Below are 22,725 nucleotides of genomic sequence, written 5' to 3' on the forward strand. Positions count from 1 at the left end.
AACTTAATTGGAAATACCATAAATGTATGGTTCTTTCTTTTTTAAACACTTCTGCAAAAAAAGAAGGAGGGACGAAGAAGGAGTTGGGTCCACTGATGGAAGAAGGCACTGAGGGCATATACTCAGAGGACACCCCCCCACACACACACACACACACAGAACTCGGAGCTGGCACTGGTACTCCGAGATGCCATGCAACTTACAACATCACATCACTCGTACATTTTCAGACACAGAGTTTTGGTTTTCCTATGGTCCAATTCTATTTCCCATTTGCAACAGAGGGAGGAGCGTCTTGCTGTTGCAAATGGCCCAGTGATGGGAGCGGAGTGGACAGAGTGGACTGCAACTGGGACAGCCTGAACTGCTGCCACAAAGTTGTGGTGGCTCCAGAACCACAGCACAGTGGCCTTGGGCTATGTCAGACCTTGGTAAGAGGGTGGCAGGGGCACATCGTGAGTGGGAAGGGCTAGGGGAGGTTGGGGTGGTTTGGGGGAGGGCAGGGGATGGACCAAGGTGGCACTGATGTGCTCAGGATCCTATCCCCTCTTTTTCGATTAGAACCTCCCCTTTTTTCTCCTTGAACATATGCCGGCTATATAGTTGGCATATATCTGAGGAGATGCATAGGCCATCAGGAGGCCTCCTGATCACCTTCCCACAATACAATGCAGTGTGTTCCTCCATGGCATGGCTGCATGCTACAGTGTGGCAGAGGATAGGATTGGGCTTTTAAATTTCTGTAAACCCGTTAACTTCAGAAATATCCTGTGGTTATGCATAACTCCTGTGACAGTCCTGCTCTATGGGGCTCCAGAAAGATTGCTTATTCCGATGCTTGCTCTTTTCCTGTGATGAAATTCTTCCCCACATCCAAAACTCTTCAGATCATTGCCTTCTGCTCTTGTGTGGATCACTGCTTTGCTACCACGCCTTCCTCTGCCTTACATCTTCTTTGTACTTGGATGACACCCAGTGGATGCAATCCAGATTCCATTCAATTATCTGTCCTGGAGAGCTGTACCCAAGGCTGTTCCATGCATTAGGCTGCACTGTCAGTGAAGTTAGGAGCAGCATATGTTGCCACCCCATTGGAGGATGGTTAGTACACGGTATTCCAAGCTCCTCCCATGGTTAAAAAAAATCCCTTGCCCTAGATTCTTCTTGGCCACTTGTTTGGGATACATTCTGTAATGAGAGCCAAATCCAAGTCTCTGTAGGTCTCTCTGCTGATGTGTTCTGCTGTCACCAATGCTCCACTTAACAAATTCACTTGTGAGTTCCTTATCATCTGGGTCTGGCAAGGATTCTACTGCATGCATCCATGTTGGAATATAGTCCACTTTGCTAGAATCTCATTTGTCTCTCCCCTTTACTTTTTCAAATTTCTTTTCCTACCCCATCTTTGTGCTTTAGATTCTATGTCCCCTTCTTTAAAAAAGAACTGTGAAAATAAAATAAAATAAAATATGGTTGTATCTCTCATGTGACTCATCTTCAGCTGACCTGTAATTCAGTTCTTGAGCCCTACATACCACACCAGCTGCGGAACAACGCACTCCAAACTCCACTAAAGCTGGTAATCAGACACCCCATTATGACTCTGTATTTGCTTTTGTCTACACATAAGGGCTGCTTCAAACATTATATTTTTCCTACATGGAGATAATCTCCATGGACAGCGGGTACAAACCAATCTAGTTAATCACTATCGTTTTAAATCCTACTGATTTTAATGAGAGAGGTTTAAATACATGCCTCTCTGCCTCTCTCTCTCAAATTGGTGGACTTAGAGTGACTACTAGATCGTGCCTTGTATCGGAAGAATGGTGAGTCTGAAGTGCAGCATGAATGCTTTTTTTAATATATCACAAATCCAGCAACCAGTGAAATCAATAGGACTTACTTCAAGGAAAATTTGCTTTAAAACTGAGACATGAGTACATGTAGCTGTCTCTATATAACATCAAGTGTTCAGGTACTGTTATTTCATTTAGTCAATTCTTAAGATTTAAGATTAAGACTTCAGGATTAAGTCTTCAGCTTTCCAGACTCCTAATTAAGCCATTTCTGCCTGCATATACAAAACTATGCCCACCTGTAGGCTGGGCAAAAATGGGTTAACTTCCAAACATCAGATATAGCCATTAAAATGTCTTCTTTTTTGGTACCTTTTGGGTCATTGTGTTGGATTTGGTTATTAAAGCAATATATTTTAACACCACCAACTGGGAAAAACAACGATTTAATTCAACATGAACAGAAGATATTTTCAACAGAAACTTCTTGCTCATGGAAGGGAATCCACTATTTCTGTTCTATGTCTAAACAGAAATGGCTAACCTTCGCACAAAAATTAAATATCACTCTCAGAGCGATAGTTTCTAAGCCACTTATGGAATCACTGCATACAATAAATGTCCTAAGGCAGGTTACTAAATTTTCATATACAGTAAGTCCAACATACATATTATCTGACAATACCAAATTCTGGCTCGCTCTCTCTCACACACACCCCACAAGATTTTATATGCAGTATTTGCTGCAGCTTCAATATAGTATACAAGTGATGCATATGCAGCAAATTCTGTAAAGGCAGGTAGATTTCTAAATACACAGTCATCTCCCTCCCAGCTTTTTCCAATTAATCTGCTAGTGGCCAGAGCTGCTAATAACAAGATAGTTCAGCAATAAAAAAGTACCTGGACCATCTGAAGTGGCTGGACCCTTAAAGAGAAACAGCAGAAGGACTTGTCTGTAGGACTGTTTGAAGACCCAGCAGTGCTTCTCCCGAGATTTCCGGACAATAATCCACAGTGTTCACACCAGGAAATTGGTAGTTAAAATGAACAAGGCAACACTACAATGTAGTGCAGAATGAGATGAAAATCTCCGTCTCCAACAGCACGCCGAGCCAAGAGAAACTCACACAAACAATACGACTGACAGAGTCTCTGGAGGCTGAGCTCCGGACTCCAGTGGGAGCGACTGATGTTCTTTGCCAAACTGAAGAACTGAAGGCAGTCTGTGCTCGACTAGAATCCAAGAAGGTGCAGCATTAACAATTAATAGACTTTAAATATGTCGCAAAGCAGTGTAGATTACACCGTGTTTGAATAGTCAAACAGTGCCTGCCTGCCAGAAGGTTAGTGCTGGGTTGTAAACTGATCGTGGGTTGCTAAATAAAATTAAACATGCCATGTTGAATAATTGGGGTAATTTGGTGGTGACTTGCTGTTCAGAGAAACTCTGTAGCTTGTCAGGTACTAATAGTTGCTGACTATTTAGCTGAAAACAAATTGACAAGCATCAAGCCCAGTACAGTACTCATTCTGCTTTGGCTTTCTTCAAGCTCCAGGCAAAACATACAATTAACACAATTTGCGGCGCAGGCAAGTTCCAGCAGTACAGTAAGATTAAAGCTATTCTCTGAGTAATCTGTTCTGTACATTAGATTGAGAGATGGACAAACCTGTTGAATCATATCAACAGTAACCAGGAATAAGAAATAACTTGCTTTCTTCTGTTCCATACAAATAAAAATAATCCTTATTCATGTGAGTCATTCCCAGAACTACTGTACTACCCAATGTCAGCAACCATTGTTAAGCAATATCAGGATTTAAGATTTATTTACCCACCTCTTTATTCTTGAATGTTACATCAAATATAGATTTTTTTTTAAAAAAAATGCTAATTTTTAAAAATATTAAAAGGATTTTTTAAAATTTAAATTAATTGTTAAACACTGCACTTCAGCTATGGGAAAATACTCTTTTTAAAAGGTTAAATTGAAATTTGAATTTAATACAAACATGCATATACTTATAATCTCTTCAGCCTGAATTTATGACTATCAAATGAACTGCAGACAGCTTTTCTTGATAAAGAATGAGCCGTATCTGCCTTTTTAGATTAGTCAACCATCTCATAAATGTTACGTAATATACCATATAACATGTTTATTGATATGAACTTGATCATGGATGAGCTGCAACGAGCAAGTAATTTTACCAAATGTGTTGGGATCCACTTCTTAGCTCTAGATGGCACCATCTCTCAACTGACCAGGATCTTATACTAAGACTACCTTGTAAACTCTGTTCTACTCGATAGGCTCAAATTTCCTGAACTCTGCAATCTGCTCAGTTCTTGAATTATAAACATTTGTGGACAGTAGCATAGCCAAAGGGGGGTGGCAAAGTAAGTATTGCGGGTTTCACAAAACGTCATGTAACCAGCCCCTCCCAGTCACTGTCAGAGCCATACTGGGCAATGGCAGTAACATGCAGCCATTTAAATTAAAGAAAATGAGTTGGGGTCGAGAAAAGACACAAGCCGACTGATGGGGAAATACCTAGAATTGATTGGATGACCACACAAAGACAGCTTGACAAAACTGGACACAGTAACAAGTAATGCCTAGCACAGAGTCAGGCAGCTGCTTAAAGGAAAAGAAAAAAGAAAAACCTGAGTCCATCACAACAAAAAGAAGCTTGTTTTGGGCAAGTTGGCTGGGATTCGAAAAGAGAGTAATTTCCTCACTGCATTTTAGCTAAACTAATGTCCCTATTTCTAGCTACTAACATTATTCCCATAATTCTAGCCCCACTCTCACCAAATGCATGCAAAGCAGGAAGCTTTCACAACAGACCTGAGCAACAGAGCTCTCCAGTTGCATGCACGAACTTGTATCATCTAGGATTTATAAAGTCATATGCTTAGCTGACTAGAGAATTCATGACCACTTTGGGTACTCCAGCAGATCTCTGACCTGGTCAGGTGAGTGGGGAATACCCAATGGCAGTTGGATGTCAATCTCAGCAGAAGGCTTGGCTATGAACTATAGTTTTCAACTGGTCTCAGACACAAAGACAGGGAATCCACATCCTGCACCTGTGGTTTTTGGAACTGTATTTTAAACAAAAAGCCTCAGAGGAGCACCCCAAGGTTCCTGCATCATGGATGCCAGGCTGTCTTTTTAAAAGGCTACAGTACCCCAAGTTTTCTGTGGGAGGGCTACAAATGTCCAAAAATAAGAAAAAATAAGAAAAAAGTGGGGAACAGGACAATATGATTTGTTGGATCATCTGAACTGATCCAATGTGTTGCTATGAACTGACTTCATAGAGCCTAATGAGTGCCTCCAGGACAGCATCTTTCCTATCATCTGTGGTTAATCAGACTGTCGGGGTTCCCCTCCTCCCCCTCCTCCCCAGCTTACCCAGGGAGGAGGCTTCTGGACCAGACCAGAGGCAGCAGCCTTCCCAGTCCTCTCAGGAACAACCCTGGCAACTCCAGGTGGGAGGAGGTGGGAGGGAAACAGAGAGAGAAAGGAGAGGAGTTATGGGAAGCCCAGGGAAGGGCAGGCCCAGAGACAGGCCCTTTTTATACCATCCCTGTGAGGGAAGGGGAGGGGCCAAAGGGGAGGGGTCTGCCCTACATAAACCTGGAGGCCAGGGATGACAAGGCAGTTGGGAGTTAGAAGAGCAGGCAGGAGGATCTGCTGCTAGCAGCCCCTGCTCCTGACTAATGAATGCTGCCAACCCAAAGAAGGGGAACCGGGTGACGCAACCCCCCCTTCTTGTGGGGAACAAGTCTGAGGCCTCCACGAGGGGTCCCCCTCAGAAAGGCTGGACGGGCCCTCCCCTCCCCCACAGGGAGGTCACACATCTGGTGCCGTGACTCGGATCCCGCCGGAGGCCAGCATTGTACGGCCCCCCCACCCCGACCGCCAGAGATGTCAGACCCTTCTGACTTGGCCCAGTTTGGGAAGTGGCTGACGGAGCACCAGAGTCAACTGGTGCAAGAGCTATACTGCCAGTCGCGGGCCGATCAAGCAGCGCTCCTGCAGAAAATCGAGGATGGGCTTGCGGCTGGGATGGCTGCCAGTGCTGCTGCGGCTGCCCTGGGTGAAACTCCGCAGTTCAAGGTTGCCCGCCTCTTGCCGGAGGATGATATAGAGACTTATTTGACCACATTTGAGAGGATGGCCACGTTGGCCCGCTGGCCACACATGCAGTGGACTTACATCTTGGCCCCTCATCTATCAGGACCAGCAGCCACCGTGTGGAGGACAACGCCGCCCAATGACCTAGCGGACTATGACAGGTTGAAGGACGCCCTGTTGGACCGTTACGGAATATTGGAGGACTTCTTCCGTCTCCGGTTCCGTGCCATCCGGTATACCCGGGGAAGCTGGCCCCGGGCCATCATAGCCGAGATGCAAGAAGCGGCCCTCAGGTGGATGAAGCCCACCACTGAAGAGGGCCGTACCATCGTGGACAAGCTGGTACTCGACCAAGTGTATCACGTGATGCCCTCAGAAGCCTGACTTTGGGTCAGCCGACACCGACCCGCTGACCTAGGGATGGTGACGAAGCTCTTTGAGAACTTCCTAGATGCTGAGGCTGCCGAAGGACGTCAAGACCCTCGGAGTGAGGAACACGGCGCTGCAGGTGCTAGGGGCAACTCCCGCCCCCCTCCTGAGGGACGGGCCCGACCTGGCCCGCGTGGCCGCTTCTATGGCTTACCTCCAGGTGGACCCGTGACCCCATGGGCGAGGACTGAACCTGAGAGGGCCATGACCCCCCTGCCTTCCCCAGTTCGGTCACAAAGGCCCAGACCTCAGGGACCGCCGCCCCCACTGCCAAACATCTCTGAGGGACCGGGGGAGAAGGCATGGCATGGCCCCTGCTACACCTGCGGGCAGATGGGTCATTACAAGCGTGATTGTCCCTTCATGGAATGTGACCTTACGTTGATGGCGGCAGGTGAAGGGCGGGCCAGACCAGTGCGCCCACCGCCCCAGTCATGAAGGTCAGCCTGGGACAAAGGGAATTGACGGCTTTCCTGGACTCGGGCAGTGCCGTTTCAATGATTCCGACTCACCTCCTACCAGCTGACCTCCCAGTTCTCCGCTGGACGAATGTGGCCTGCCTACACCGACATACCCAACGCCTCCCGGTGGTGAAGGTGACTCTACGCTACCAGGACCAGGCGCATGAGGTCGACTTGGTACGAGTGGTGGAGCTGCCCTATCCCATTCTTCTGGGCCGGGACGCGCCGACCTTTCACAGTCTGGTGCGGCATGCTGTAGAACAGGCTGAGGGAATGGTCCTGGCCTCGGAAGAGGAAGACCCAGGCGAAGGACCCTTGACTAGGGCACCGACACCAGAAGTACTGCCCGATGCGCCCGCGGAGGAACTGGCTGCCGACCCCCGGTTCTGGCAGGCACAAGAAGAAGATCCAACCCTGGCCGACCTCCGGGACAATACCGCCGTGAATGAAGGGCAGGTAATTGACCCCCGGCGGGCAGAACGCTTTCCCCGGATTGAGAGGGAGGCGGGGCTCTGGTGGCAGGTGGTACCTTCCCGAGAAAAAGGCGGCTTTGACAAACAACTGGTTGTCCCCCAGGAGTTTAGGCCACAGGTCTTACACTTTGCCCATGATGCTGACTGGGCTGGACACCCGGGGTCGCGGAAAACGGTGGGCCGGGCTTTGCGCTATTTTTTCTGGCCCTCTTTGGTCCCTGATGCCCAGGCCCACTGCCGCGCCTGCTCTACTTGCCAGAAGGGAAACGCTCCACGACCACCCCAGGCCCCCTTGTGCCCTTTGCCGGTGGTTCGAACGCCATTTGAGTGCATTGCCATAGACCTTGTAGGGCCTTTGCCAAGGACTCATAGGGGGCACCGTTATGTGTTGGTCGTGATGGACTATGCAACCCGCTATCCCGAGGTAGTACCCTTGCGGGGGATGCAGGCCTCTGGGGTTGCAAAAGCCCTGATGCACCTGTTTGCCCAGGTGGGGCTCCCCAGTGTGATACTGACAGATAGAGGGAGACCCTTCACGTCAGGGGTGCTAAAGGCATTATGTCAAACCTTGGGCATCAAACAAAAATTCACGGCCATCTACCACCCCCAAACTGATGGCTTGGTGGAACGTTTCAATCAGACCCTTAAGGCAATGATTCGGAAGTTGGCCCTTGACCGGCCCGCCCGGTGGGACTTGTATCTGGACGCGATCCTCTTCGTGGTCCGAGAGACCCCCCAAGCATCGACTGGCCTCGCTCCTTTTGACCTGTTATATGGACATCGGCCCCGCGGCCTGCTGGCGATACTCCAAGACGGATGGGCTCCGCCAGCAGCAGCCCCACCCCTACCCGTAGGGGAGTACATGGCCCGACTCCGAGAGACTTTAGAGACGGCTCAGGCCTTGGCTCAACAGAACTTCCAACGCGCCCAGGACCAACAGAAGCGCTACTATGACTGCACTGCCCGGGTACGTTCCTTCCAGAACAATGACCAGGTCTTGGTACATGGGTCCCTCTTCCCAAACCAGCCGGGAGGACCCTGGAGGGGAACATTTCCCATCACCCGGGTCGTGGGGCCCTGTACTTATGAGGTCCGCTGCGGGCTGCACCCCTCTCAAAAGTGGGTTATACACGTGAAGCAATTGAAGGCATGGCATGATCCCCTTCCTGACCCAGTGGCCGCGTTTGCAGAGCTGCTGGTAGACCCCGGGGAGGAGGGGTACGGATGGGATACTCGATCCCCGGTCGTGCCGAAACTGCCCTCATTTGGGGTTACTTTGTCAGAACACCAAATGACTCAGCTGAAGGCCCTGTTAGACGACTTCCCCGAGGGGTTTTCCACGACCCCAGGCCGGACTCATGTCATACAGCATGAGATACCGACAGAGGTAGGGGCGGTGGTCCGGACTGCCTGGAGACCGTTTCCGCAGAAGCGATGGGAGGTGGTGAATCAAGAAGTGGAGGACATGTTGCACCTTGGCGTGATTGAACCGTCGCACAGTGAATGGCGCAGCCCCATCGTGCTGGTACCCGAACCGGACGGCACTGTCCGTTTCTGCATTGATTTTCGTGAGGTGAATAAAAACGCCAAATTTGATGCGTACCCCATGCCACGGGCAGGAGTCCTGTTGGACCAGGTAGGAGAAGCCCAGTACCTGTCTTCCCTGGACCTTACAAAAGGATATTGGCAAGTACCTCTCCGACACCAGGACCGGGAGAAGACCGCCTTCGCCACCCCCCAGGGGCTCTTTCATTTCACAGTCATGCCTTTCGGACTGCATGGGGCAGCAGCGACATTCCAACGTTTGGTTGACTGTGTGTTGAGGTCCTGCCAGGTGTTTTGTGTTGCATACATCGATGACAACCTGATCTTCAGCAAAACCTGGGAGGAACACTTGGATCATCTCCACAAGGTCCTGACAGCCCTACGCGAAGCAGGGCTACGGGTGAACCCCAAGAAGAGCCTGTTAGGAACAACAGCTCTCCGTTTCCTGGGACACGTAGTGGGGCAAGGCCGGCTCGCGCCCCAACCCGAGAAGGTGGATGCCTTGAAGACCTACCCTCCACCCCGAACACGGAAGCAGGTGCGACAATTTCTTGGACTCGCCGGATACTATAGCCGTTTCATTCCCCACTTTGCCTCCCGTGCCAGCCCCCTGACTGATCTGCTAAAGGGACCCGCGCGGAACCCGATCCCATGGACTGCTGGAGCCCACCGGGCCTTTGAGGCCCTCCGAGAGGCCCTCCTTGGGGACTTAGTTGTACACAGCCCGGATTTTAGCTGGCCCTTTATCGTACAGGCCGACGCCTCATCGACAGGTCTGGGCGCTGTCCTGGCACAGGAGTATCCAGATAGAGAGCGACCTGTCGCATATCTCAGTCGAAAGCTGCAACCGGCCGAGCGACGGTACGCCACCATGCTGGTACGGTACGCCAACGGGAAGCGTTGGCCATGAAGTGGGCCATTACTGCCTGGCGCTATTACCTGACCGCTAATCCTTTCATCCTTGTGACGGACCACGCGCCCCTCCAGTGGATCCATCGGGTCAAGGACCACAATCACAGGGTGCTCCGCTGGTACCTGGCCCTGCTGCCCTTCTCCTTCTCTATCTGGCACCACAAGGGCGCGCTGCACCATAATGCCAACTGCCTCTCTCGCCTCTTCGACGACGGGGCTGCTGAGACCCCATCAACACTCTCACAGGGTGTGTGTGTGTGTGTCGGGGTTCCCCTCCTCCCCAGCTTACCCAGGGAGGAGGCTTCTGGACCAGAGCAGAGGCAGCAGCCTTCCCAGCCCTCTCAGGAACAACCCTGGCAACTCCAGGTGAGAGGAGGTGGGAGGGAAACAGAGAGAGAAAGGAGAGGAGTTATGGGAAGCCCAGGGAAGGGCAGGCCCAGAGACAGGCCCTTTTTATACCATCCCTTTGAGGGAAGGGGAGGGGCCAAAGGGGAGGGGTCTGCCCTACATAAACCTGGAGGCCAGGGATGACAAGGCAGTTGGGAGTTAGAAGAGCAGGCAGGAGGATCTGCTGCTAGCAGCCCCTGCTCCTGACTAATGAATGCTGCCAACCCAAAGAAGGGGAACCGGGTGACGCAACCCCCCCTTCTTGTGGGGAACAAGTCTGAGGCCTCCACGAGGGGTCCCCCTCAGAAAGGCTGGGCGGGCCCTCCCCTCCCCTCCCCTCCCCCCCCCCCACAGGGAGGCCTCACACAGACCTTATGCTACTTGCCTTTTTTTTAGAATCTGTTTTTGTTCAGACTGCTCTCCAGGTACTCAGATTGGGTGCTCTTATCCTGCCCATCAGTCTGAACTGCCCCTTTTCCAATATGAAGCTATTCAACAAGGCTGAAATCCTGAACCCAGTTTGAATGTTAGATTCAGACCTGGAAGTGACAGTAAGAAAAACACTTGCATAAGTACGGTGTATCCTTCTCTGTATTAGTGGACAGAATTTTTTGGGATCAGATGACTTTGGTTCCAGTCCAGCTTGAGCCCTGATAATTCTATTGTTTTAGCAGCTCATCAGCCTCCATGTGAAATGCACACAATTACCTAGTTGGTTTGAGGTCTGAATCAGAAATTTAATCTCAGACTGGATGTTTTAAATGGCATGTAGTCAATAACTTTATGTTGCTAAAGGTGTTGCCCAAGATGTTGCAGGTTAATCCCAGATGTTGCAAGAGATAATCCCAGATGTTGCAAGAGAAACCAAGATTCCAAAGCAAACTCAGAAGCCAGTGGTGATCAGATCCAGGCCTTTATTGTAAATCCAAAGTGAGAGAAATCACCAGTGGGAAGTCGAGAAGCGAAGCCACCCAGAGCGCTCTCTCTGACTGACTTTTATTACAACCTGAGTTCCCTCCTTGAAAGACAATTCATTGGTGGGTTACAAATCATCCGTTCTTCAGATTACGCAATTCCATACATCATCATACAGTTAGTAAATGGTACTGCACTTCAATTTTGCTCACAATGACCTCACCTCATAACCACCCTCTATGACTTACTTCTGGCCTTCGTTTGTAGCTCGTGAAATGCAACATAATTGTCTTTGGAAACAAAAACTGCTATCTTCTGCTGTATTTTCTCTGAGAACCTGACCTCTGCAATGTGAACCCGGAATGACTTTGATGTGAACCGGAAAACAGCTTTGATATGTTGTCTTAAACCTTTAATGCTGTTAGACTACCAACACTCACTTAAAATAATGTGTTATATTGTTAGTTACACCTGTGTATGCACCAAAACTGGTTTTAAAATGAAGAACAAGAAAAATAAAGGAAAACTAAGCTTCTTCTGTAATATTGCTCTAAAAATGTTATATAGCTACCCTTATATGCCTATATATGCAATCTCTGAGCTTGAAACAATGATACTGAGCCTGTGTGTTGAAAAAGCGAGACAGACCAATTTCAAAAGCACAAAGGAAATTTTTTTTTTCTCTCTTCTTCGGAGAGGACATTCTCCTTATCTGATGCACACAAAGGCCTGTTCATTCAAATGCATTCTTATCTTGTTCTGCTGAGAACACTGGACATGCTGCTAAGTCCAGCCAATGCTTGTGAGAAACCGAAACCGTTTTTTCCCCCTCTAGTTTAATTTACAGAGAGAGATGAACCATGTTTACGTTTCAGGTAAGCATACTATAGCATAACTAACAGTCCTTTATACCTTGTATCAAAGGGACAAACAATAAGCTACTACACACTCCTGAAACAAGGAAATCTACAGTGTCAGGACAATTTATTTTTCCAACACCCTCTTTAATTGCCACCAAATGCCAACATGAAGCCAGTATGCGCCTGAAGTCCAGACTTTTCCAAGCCGTTTTTCAACACAAGACATTAAAAATATTATTTATTGGGTACATGTGCACAATTCTATTTGAGAACATGTTCCTTACAAAATTCTGACACTATAAGGTTGGGAAAAGACAGAGAGGAGTTTAAGTAGGTGAAGTGCTGCCAAAGCTCATGGAAGACTTGACAAGGGTGGTATTAGCTTCTTCCTTTCTCATCCTTGGAGGAGAGGAAAAAGTGCTGTTGCGGCCACAGAGTTCTTCATTGGCTTCAAAGGCAGGACCACCAGAAGCCCACCACATTCCCCTCCCCATCTACCAGTAAGTTTAGGGTGGAAGGGGTCCAACACAACATCAGGAGCTTTGCAGGGCTTTGCCGCCTTTATCCCCTGCAACTTTGGTTTTATCTGATTAGTCCAAATGTAACTTTTTAATTAAAATGCTATCCCCACCTAGCAAAAAGCGGTTAAGTCCTACATTGTCTATATTTGAGCCAGGCCCAAAGAGATATTCTCCAAATTAGGCAGGGTTTCCATGTTAAGGTTATGTTTGAATGGGATGGTTGGTGTAGGATCCCTGCTTTGTCCCAGTGTGAGCCAGTTGCAAGAAAAACAGCAAATACAGCAGAGTACTTTCAGCAGATGTATTTCAGCAAGGGATATCACAAGTAGAGTAGTCAGCAGTCCAAGAGTCAACACGAAGAGCAGTCAGTCCAAGTATAACAAATCCAAATCAGTTTCCAACAATACACAGTCAAAGGTTCAGTCCATAAGTCAGTAATAACATATACATACAGTATCCAGCCCCCTCAGTCACTGGCAGCAGTTCCACAGTTATCTCCATCAACTCCCCTACTGCTGCACTGGAAGCTCCAGCAGACTAACCTTATGTAGTTAGCTTAGCCAATCAGTGCTGGCTTGGTCACACCCAGGGTGTGTCAGTCCCAGGTGCCTGCTGATTCTGCTGACTCAGCAGTCTACACCTGCTCCCTGAACCAACTTGTAAGCTGTGGTTCTGCTTCCCTCAGAACTCAAAGCTAACATTCTTGAGGATGGGTCTCCTATGGTCTAACGGAGGATCTGGAGGCATGCTGGGAACCCAAATAAGATCAAGGCAACTAGGAAAAAGGTGAATGCCCATCCAGGTAGGGTGATCACAGGGCAGTGCAGTCATTCCACATCCAAAGATTGCATATGACATGCCTGCCCTGTTCAGGGGCAATGGGGTACAACTTTCAGCTCTAGGTACGGCCATTTTTCTTAGCGATTTGCAGCAGGATCTGCGGAATATTTTGTTTCCGCATGGGTCGGAGGGGACCAAGCACTAGGCTGACCCCCCCCATATGGCAGGTGTCATGCGGGTTAGGGTTGGAAAGGAGTCTGATGGTTTGCCTGCATCCCTGCAGGGGAAGGAGATGGGCAGCTCCATTTCCCCCAATGAGAACCCACACAATTAGTTAGAGGCTGATGACCCTGCTGCAGTAGTTGTTAACAAATAGTTAATAAAGTGGCCCATTCTACCAGCAGAACAGTGTCTGTTTCCTTAGTGGGGGGGGGGGGGTCAAGAGTAAAGTGTTGAGCCTCCCCTCTCAGCTTTGGACCAGACAGTTTCTATTTCCCAAGAAATGTTTTTTAAGTTCACCATTTCCTGACAACCTTTCTACAAATTATTTTCTTTGCTACTTTTTCACTGAAGTCCTATACATATCCAGTCAGAAGTAAGACCCACTGTGTTCAATGGGACTTAACTTCTAGGTAAATCTGTTTAGGACTGCAGTCTCAGTTCCTTAGTCTGAGCCAACCTTTTGAACCAGAAAGTGCTAAAGTCAGTTCAGTTTTTTAAAATGCCTTTGTATCAGTTTTAGAACAGAACATATAACATATTTATAATACAAAACACAAAGATGAGAAGAAGCAAGGGCATTCTTTCTCATCACCCTTCTTCCATAAGCATGATTGGCACCATTTTACAAGACAAAGACAAGTCCTTAATAGTTCTGCCTCTGGAAGCAGATGAGCAAAAGACTGTCTGGATAAGACAAGCACCTGTAGCGCATAAGTCAAAAAGTGAGCAAAGCATTGTGTTCCATAACTGCGGTCTTTAAAAGAAACTAGAGCAAGACACAAACATGTGCATTTTCTCTCTTGCTCTCTCTTTTCCTGCTGTGCAAGATGTTTGTCTTGTTTTGTATGAAAGAGGGAAACCAGTTCAGGCAATAACAAAAGAGCTTAGATAGTAAGGCTGGTAAGGCTGGTAAGGCTGGCAGGTAAATGTAAAGCTCATTCTCCCACAGTTATGTGATAATAGAGTCCACGAGGTGTTCTTCATTTTTAAGCAAATACAATTCCTACTGTGATGCCTCTACTCTGATGTGCAAAAACAACAAACTGCCTCCTGAATCCCTAATGCTGAATGAGGGAGTGCAATGTGCATCTTTCTCACTGCATCAGACAGTCAAGAATATTCTTGGTGCTAAGCAGCATGGAATCCAGTTTCCAGAAAATCCTGGTTTTGTTGTTTATTTTTTAAAAGTATGTTTATATCCATGTGGCTGTAGAGAAGGGCTGGAAGAAGTGTAAACAGTATACAGCAGGGCTTTTCAAACAGGGGCGTCGTGATGCCCCAGCCAGAGACACCTGGCCACTTTCCCCTTAAGGGGCGGGCTGGGCAAGGGGGAGGCAGCAAAGCGATCCCCAGGATCGTGTTGCTAAGGGGGTTGCAGGGACTGGGATGCACTCACTAGTCCCTGCAGCAGCCTTCCTGGGGTGCGGGGAGACCTGCGCGAGTGTCTGCAGGGCTCACCACAGCTTAAAAAGTGAAAGCGCAGCAATCACACTTCACTTCTGGTTTTGCAGAAGTGGAACACGATCGCTGCGCTTTCACTTTTTGAGCTGTGGGGAGCCCTGCAGGCACTCGCGCACGGCTCCCACAGCCCTGATAGGCTGCTGCAGGGACTAGTGAGTGCATTCCAGTCCCTGCAGCCCCCCTTAGCGACGTGAACTTGGAGAATTGCGTCGCTGCCTCCCCCTGCCCCCGCAAGAACTTACTGTGGTACAAACTCTCCTAGAGAGTTTGAAAACCTCTGGTATACAGTAAAGCTTCAGGAACCAGAGAGGCAACTTGGGAGAACCTCCAGTGGCCTAAAGGTGAGTTTCTATTCAGCACAAGGACTGTCCCTGCCCCAGATAGTTTAGTGCCTGTTGTGAACATCCAAATGACACCCTTCTGGTGGCAACAACATGTCAGAAACAATTTATAGTAATACTTCTCATAATGCAGTTTCCTTTAGCACTTGTTCGCTACAGAGCTCTTCATCATGGATGTGACTGACAGCTGTTGCAGCCAATGGGAGCAGTGCATTCTGGATAAAACTTAGCTAATCACCACCAGTTTCTTGCCTAATTGTTCAATAATGTCTCCTATAACACTGTTTCACACAGTGCTAGATTTTCAGGAAATGTACGTCCCATGCTATTGGAGTAAAACTGTACTATTCTTCAATGACACTTAAATTTGCCCTGAGACAGCCATGCCACACTGCCAAATGGTAGGTTGATTCTGCCCTAACAGGATCCCAGCCCCTCACCCCTAGCCTACCTTGCCTTCTACTGCCCAGCCAAGATCAGGTATCTCCTGTACTCCTCCTTGTTCATATGGGCTAGACCACAGCTTCCCAAACGGAGGTGTCAAGATGTCCCAGCCAGGGAAGCCCAGTTGCTGCCCCCTTAAAGGGTGGGGTGACACTTACAGTAGCAAAAATCAGCCAAAAACCAGAAGACAGTTGAAATCACTATCTACAGCATTTCTGAGATGAAGGGAGTTGTGTAGAGGTTTCTGCGGACTCCTTGCACCCTCCAGAGGTTTAAAAAGCACTTTTTTCCCCCGGCACTAGCACAATCACAGGTGAACTGGCACCGCCCCCTCCCCTCCCCTGCAAACATTTACAAGGTCCCAAACTCTCCACAGAATTTGGGAACCTCTGGTCTTGTCTGTAGAAATGGAACACAGCATTTTTTGAAACTGAATGTTATAAGTCATGAGAATTTTTTAAAAATTGCATTTACAGATCAATACAATACAAAAACAGACTTAAGTACCACTTGTGAAAATGGAATATACCCACACTTTCTCTCTCTCTCTCTCTATATATATATCTAGTTTGAGAGCTGGCAGTGGGTAGGAGGAAGGGAAACTTTATCTCCAGCAGAAATGACAGAAGTCACAGATCTATTTCCTTCTATGTTGATTATTGAAGTTCAGTTCTGAACCCCAGCTGACTGCACTAACAGCTTGATCCTAACCAACTTTCCAGCACTGATGCAGCCCCAAGGTAAGGGAACAAACTTTGTCTTACCTTGAGGAGGCCCCTGTGACTGATCCCCCACTGTAGAACGCATTGTGTGCCCTGTTGGCATGGCTGCATCAGCGCTGCCAAGTTGGATGGTTGGCAACCTTCAGTCTCGAAAGACTATGGTATAAGCCTACAACACCTGGTATTCCCAGGCGGTCTCCCATCCAAGTACTAACCAGGCCTGACCCTGCTTAGCATAGGTTTTGCTATACAGTGGCATGTGGGAGGGGGATGTCAAGTAAGCCAGGTCAGTCACTGACTAGCTGGGAACCTGTACTAATCCGAGAACCCATACTACTTGGCCAACCCCTGACTCACTCAGTACCAGTGGCAGTATCCAATGTGTCATGGGGCAGGTGGAGAATGCCATGGTGTAACGCCAGGGTTTTACTCACTGTAACCAATAACCTGGCACCACCATCTGCATAAAGACATTCTAACATTCTAGTTCAGAGGTGTCAAACACATTTCATATAGTGGGCCGAACAGTATTCATGTCACCTGCTGGGGGCTAGAAGTAATGCCATTAAGCAGATGATAATCAGAAATAAGCACTTTTTTCTCACTTAGGAACTCATTTGCTGAAAATCACACAAAAGAAAATGTGCAAATTTTGATCATATTTTTAAGTTATGGGAGAGCCCAATTATCACACGGGCTGCCCTTTCATCAGTGCCACTTCTACTGAGGCATCACTTCACAACTCAGCAGCTGAGAGGTCCTAAGAGCTGCTGAAAGGGCAGCCCATGCGATAATTGGGTTCTCCTCTCCCCTCTTGGTCTGCCTCTTTCCCCATAAAGTTCCTTGTCTTCTGAGGCCTCCTCCCACCTCTCCCTCCCCGCACTTTGGCAGAAGCTGTGCTGCTGAAAGGGCAGCACTGGGACAGCCTAATTATCACACATGCCACCTTTCAGCAGTGACATCTCAACAGAAGCAGCACTGATGAAAGAGTGGCCTGCATGATAATTGGGCTCTCCCAGCACCATCCTTTCAGCAGTGCTGCTCCTGCCAATACATCATTTCACAGCTTAGCAGCTGAGAATAGCTGATGGCGGTGCTGGGAGACCCAATGATCACAAGTGCTGAATAAAGAACTTCATGGGTATTATGCTTGACACCCTAGCTCAGTGGTTCTCAAACTGGGTTGCAATCCCCCTTCTGGTGGGCTGCGAAAAGCTGGAGGCCGCCATTTTGGAAGATGGCAAAAGACCTTGACGCTGCCATTTTGGAAGTGGGCAAGGCCTGGGCACTGCCATTTTAAACTTTCCGGTATTGAGAAGTAAACTAAGAGCGGCTTGTACATGTGCAAAGAAAGCAGCATGCTGCTTTTCCCCAGAAAGCTGCTGCCTTCCACTCGGAGTTCCTCCTGCACTTGGAGGCCAATCATGGAGCACGGGCTTGGAATGCAAGCAAAGAAGGACCGGGCGAAGAGCCAGTCAGGCTTATCCCGAGTTCTCTGTGTTCTCTCAGAAGACGCAGACCAACGCAGTCTCATCTCTTGTAAGCCTGCCTTGAAGCAGCATCGCCACCACCTCCCCACTGTCGTCCTCACCCCTCAGGGTGTTGCTGCCCCCCTTCTCCAAGCACTTCTTCTAGGGTTCTTTGCAGGGACCTCGTCCTCTGCATCACAACCTCTCTCTCCCTCTCTGGAATCATCTGGAAGCGGCAATCCTTTCCTGCCCAGGCTAGCAGGTCCTCTCTTCACATCTTTGCTGGCGTGAGGGGGTCTCCATGGTTCTCTGGCTGCACTCTTGGAAGCCAGGACAGGGGAAAAGGAGGGAGGGCAAGCCTGGCATGGGGGGAGTGCCCAGGGTGAGTACTGCTCCCCGAGTCGCTTCTCTATATGCACCCTTCCCATTCTTACTTCTCTGTTAGGTTGCAATACTGTCCATTCTTACCTGGGAGTAAGCCCCATTGCCAATCATGGGAGTTAATTCTGACTAGACATGCTTAGGCTTGGACTCTTAAGCAACTGAGAGAGGGAGGCAAGGGGAGGCGTCCCTACTTCTCTTCCTTCTGGGGGGAATGCCCCACTTCCCCCGCCCCCCCTGTCGCTTCTCTGATATGCACTCTTCCCCTGTTCTTACTTATCTGTTAGGTTGCAATACTGTCTACTCTTACCTGGGAGTAAGCCCCATTGCCAATAATGGGAGTTAATTCTGAATAGACATGCTCAGGTTTGGGCTCTTAGGCAGCTGGGGGGGGGGAGGCGAGATGTCCCTACTTATCTTCCTTCTGAGGGGGATACTGCTGCTTTTATTTCCTTCTTTATTTACAAAAACTCAAGCTACTTCCTGTACTGTGGTGCATGAGTAGGGTGCACTTGCTTCTGGCTCGTGTTTAGCACAGTATCAACATCCACATCAATGTTTGTTAGTTTCAAGTGCAAGGGGACAAACTAACAAACATTGATGTGGATGTTGATACTGTGCTCGGCACTAGCCAGCAGCAAGTGCACCCTACTCATGCACCTCAATACAAGAAGTAGCTTGAGTTTTTGTAAATAGTATTGGCAACCTTCAGTCTCGAAAGACTATAGAGAAGGAAATAAAAACAGCAGTAAATAAATACACAAATATTTTGTTCCAGATGTTTGTTTTTTTTAATTCTTTTTTCTTGATAGCAATGGTAGCAGGGGAGGAGAATTGGAAGAAGCTACTGAGCTGGAATATCTTCTCTTTGTCATTTACAGTTCCTAGTTAAGAACAGTGATGTAACTTCCTGCTTGATGACATCACTTTCGGCTCTGGCATCAGTGATGTTACTTCCTGTTTGATGATGTCCCTTCTGGCCATGACATCACTTTCAGGTTGATGACATCACTTCTGGTGGGTCCCAGGCAGATTGTCATTCTCAGAAGTCAGTTCCGGGCTAAAAAGTGTGAGAACCACTGGTCTAGTCATTTAATTTTACAATCTCTTTATGCTTTCCATAGCAGACTAGGAATCTTGTATAACCTACTGGTAAATTAGAAATCCAAGAAAACCCATTCTTCATAAACTAGCATTTATACAGTTAATTTTCCTACACATCCAAATAGGGGTGGAAAAAAAAATGGTACTGAAACCTAAACACAAAATGTCAAATTCAAAGATACCAAATCTCCAAAGTAAACTTGAGCCTATAAATAGCAACACTACTTCATACTGCACATGGAGAATTGGTGCTTCCCTCTCCTAAAATCAATTATTGTTTCATCAGCAAAATCCATTAACCAACATCTTTCCAAAAAAATATGGTCAAAGTTAATTTTAGAGGAAAGTCAGACAGCTCCTTGAAGCTTAGACAAAGAAGACAGATCTAGATCATAAACGGAGAAGATTAAAGACCAAAGTCTTTCAATCAATAAAACTATAAATAAATTCTCCAGATCAAAGGAAGTTGGAAGATGGCTGTTGATTGCATGATGTAACTTGGTGGCTGGACAGGTAAAGGTTCGTTTTCAAAAATCTTTGTCACTGAAAATATTTCTTTTCTTTTATAGTAATAGATTAATCAAAAAGGTATATCTATGGTATTCTTATGACTTGTTCTCTTGTTATTGTATACAATCAAAAGCCTCCCTCAAAAAAATCTACATAAACTTATATCACCTGAATCCAATTCCTTCTGAAAACACATGCATGATACATTACTGATAAAAACTGTATGGACAGGCCATACTTACCTATCATTTTATTCAGGGACACCTATAGAAGAAGATATCATTGCTAAAATTGTGCAGAAAATAAACCTACGGGTTCCAAGGTCTCTGCTCAAGAGGACTATAGTGAATCCTGAGTGTCCCAAGCAACATTTCTGGGTTTTCTATTACAGAGAAGTTCCCTAAGCTATGCTGGTATAGTCACTTCCTCTTCCAAGGAGCTTCTGCCAAAACTGGATTGGAACTGGTCTCCTTTGGCTGCATTCAGTATGTACACTCATCCTTACAAAGTAGCTGGAATTATTGCAGATTTTTCTCAGGAATCCCTGATCAATATAGTAAAGTCCAATATAGTAAAGTCAGATATGACTGTCGGGGTCCAGGACTGAAGGGAGAGCTTTCTATGTATCAAGTTTCTTGCCATGATTCTAAGACCCTTTCATAGGGGAGACTGGTTTCTGACAGTGAGGAGGCAAACTCCCCAGGTCAGCTTGAGAGCTGATCTTGGAAAATATACTTGTTTCCTCTCAAACACAGATAACAGTTCAGGACATCCCAAGTCCAAGGATGGAGACAAACCAGACCCAAATTGTCAACAGGAGAGATCCATCCCCCAGACCTCTCTGAGCCCCTAAATCCCCTGCTTCCCAAAACGTACTTGCCTGCTCACTTTCCTTCCTCTCTGCCACCTACCTGCTCCGTTGTTCCATAAGTTGCAGCAGTAAAATGGAGAAAGGAAGATTTATTTCCCTGTTCCTTTTTCTGACGCTTGGCATGTGCCAGGGCTGAAAGCCAGGCACCAGGAGTACTAGGAAATATAGTTTTCCTAGAACTCCTTACCTGGCTTGCACTTTTGGTAGCACCGGACAGGGCAGAAATCCCTCTTTCCCTTTCACCACTGCTGTTGAATCAGCAAGCCGGGTTGGTGAGTGGGTTTGGAGGCAGGGAGGAATTTCTTAACTTCTTCCCTGTCTTGGATTACGATCTGAGCCAGAAGAAAAGGTTTAGAGTTGTCATGCTTGTCTCATTTTTTAACATTATGAGTGCTGAGACTTGTATTTCCAAGGCAGGAAATGCAAGATCTGGTGACATGACTAGTTTTTGCTCGCCCATCGTTTTGTCTGAAGTTGCAGATTTTGTCCCTTCTTGTTGCAAGGAATCTTCATGGTCATGACTTTTCCTCCATCTAAGAGCAATGCCACTGGAAACTCACAAAGTATGTCAGTGCATGACAAAATCAAGTCATGCCTGAGGTACAGAAAAGAGGCACAGGAACATCATACTCCCTAGACCAGCGATTTTCAATCTTTTTCATCTCATGGCACACTGACAAGGCACTAAAATTGGCAAGGCACACCATCAATTTTTTACCATTGGCAAGGCACACCATGCTACCGGTAGGGGGCTCACATCTCCCAACTGCCCTACTAATAAATGACCCTCCCCAAAGTCCTGCAGCACACCTGCAGACCATCTGTGGCACACTAGTGTCACACATGTCACACACAGGCACAGTGGCTGAAAATCAATGCCCGAGACTGTCACCCTTTTTAAAATAAATATGTGGCATATAGTTATTATCAGATACTCAGATTTGGCTGCTTTGAAATAGATACATTAATATTTAAAGCTATTCCTTATTTTTGTTTTCCAAGGTTGGAATGCTGGTCTATCATCTTCCTATTATACTTTATACTGCAACACAAGGTCTGTCAGCAGAATTTATTTATAAGTAATAAGGGAAACTCCTCTGTTTTCTCTTTCACACATACATTCACAAAGTGTCACCTTGCAAAGGAAATAGCTGGCATCGGTTCAAACATCCGAGGTCTGGCAGCGCTGATAATACAGAGAGTTTTTCCTTAACATTACAATGACAACTATAATGCCTTGCATCGCTTGTAACTATCATGTGTGAGCAAACTGCATTTACTGAAAGGACAGCATTATTCACCAAACAACCTGAATCGCTCTTCTTTCTAATGCTATGAGCTTGTTATTTACACACCAGGTCCCTCCTGAATTGACTGAACATGGCAATACTGGTTCTGCAAACATACTAGATATTGGTTTCGAGTAATATGCAGTATTCCAGAAAAATTCTCTGAACCATGCTGTTGTAAGAGATTTGAACTCTATTTGGAATCTATTTTTAAGAGCATTAAAAACCAAAAAACTGCTGTAAAGGAAGGCAAAAATTGCCAGGTAGTACATTGACCAAGGCTGCAATCCTATACAAACATACCCGGGAACAAATTCCGTTGAACTCAGCAGGTCTTACTTCTGAGTGGACATGCATAGGATTACGCAGCAAACACAATCTCAAAGCATAAGGCAGAGGTTCTCAAGCTGGGGCAGTGTGACACCCCAGCCAGAGAAGCTCCGTCTGTGCCCCTTTAAGGGACAGAGAGGGGGGAATGCAGAGATGCAATCAGGACGATTGCACTGCTGCCAGGGCTTTTAGGGTCATTTTTACACTTTAACTGAGCTTGCGCTGGCCTCTGGAAAGGGGTGCAGGGAGACCTGCAGACACCCCCACAGGGCTCTCTAAGCCCCATTAAAAATAAAAACTATGACCCACTTCTACTGACTCCGAAATGTAACCCTAGCGTAAGATGCA

The 22,725-nt window shown here is 47.3% G+C and overlaps 1 protein-coding gene across 4 annotated transcripts in view; it reads right to left on the reverse strand.

Annotated features, from left to right (window-relative positions):
* The window catches only part of ZNF385B (zinc finger protein 385B), a 208,341-nt gene that overhangs the window by 52,689 nt on the left and 132,927 nt on the right, over positions 1-22,725 (reverse strand). The gene's annotated exons all lie outside the window — the stretch shown is intronic.

Source organism: Tiliqua scincoides, chromosome 1 (assembly GCF_035046505.1).
Source record: "Tiliqua scincoides isolate rTilSci1 chromosome 1, rTilSci1.hap2, whole genome shotgun sequence".
Classification (NCBI taxonomy): domain Eukaryota; kingdom Metazoa; phylum Chordata; class Lepidosauria; order Squamata; family Scincidae; genus Tiliqua; species Tiliqua scincoides.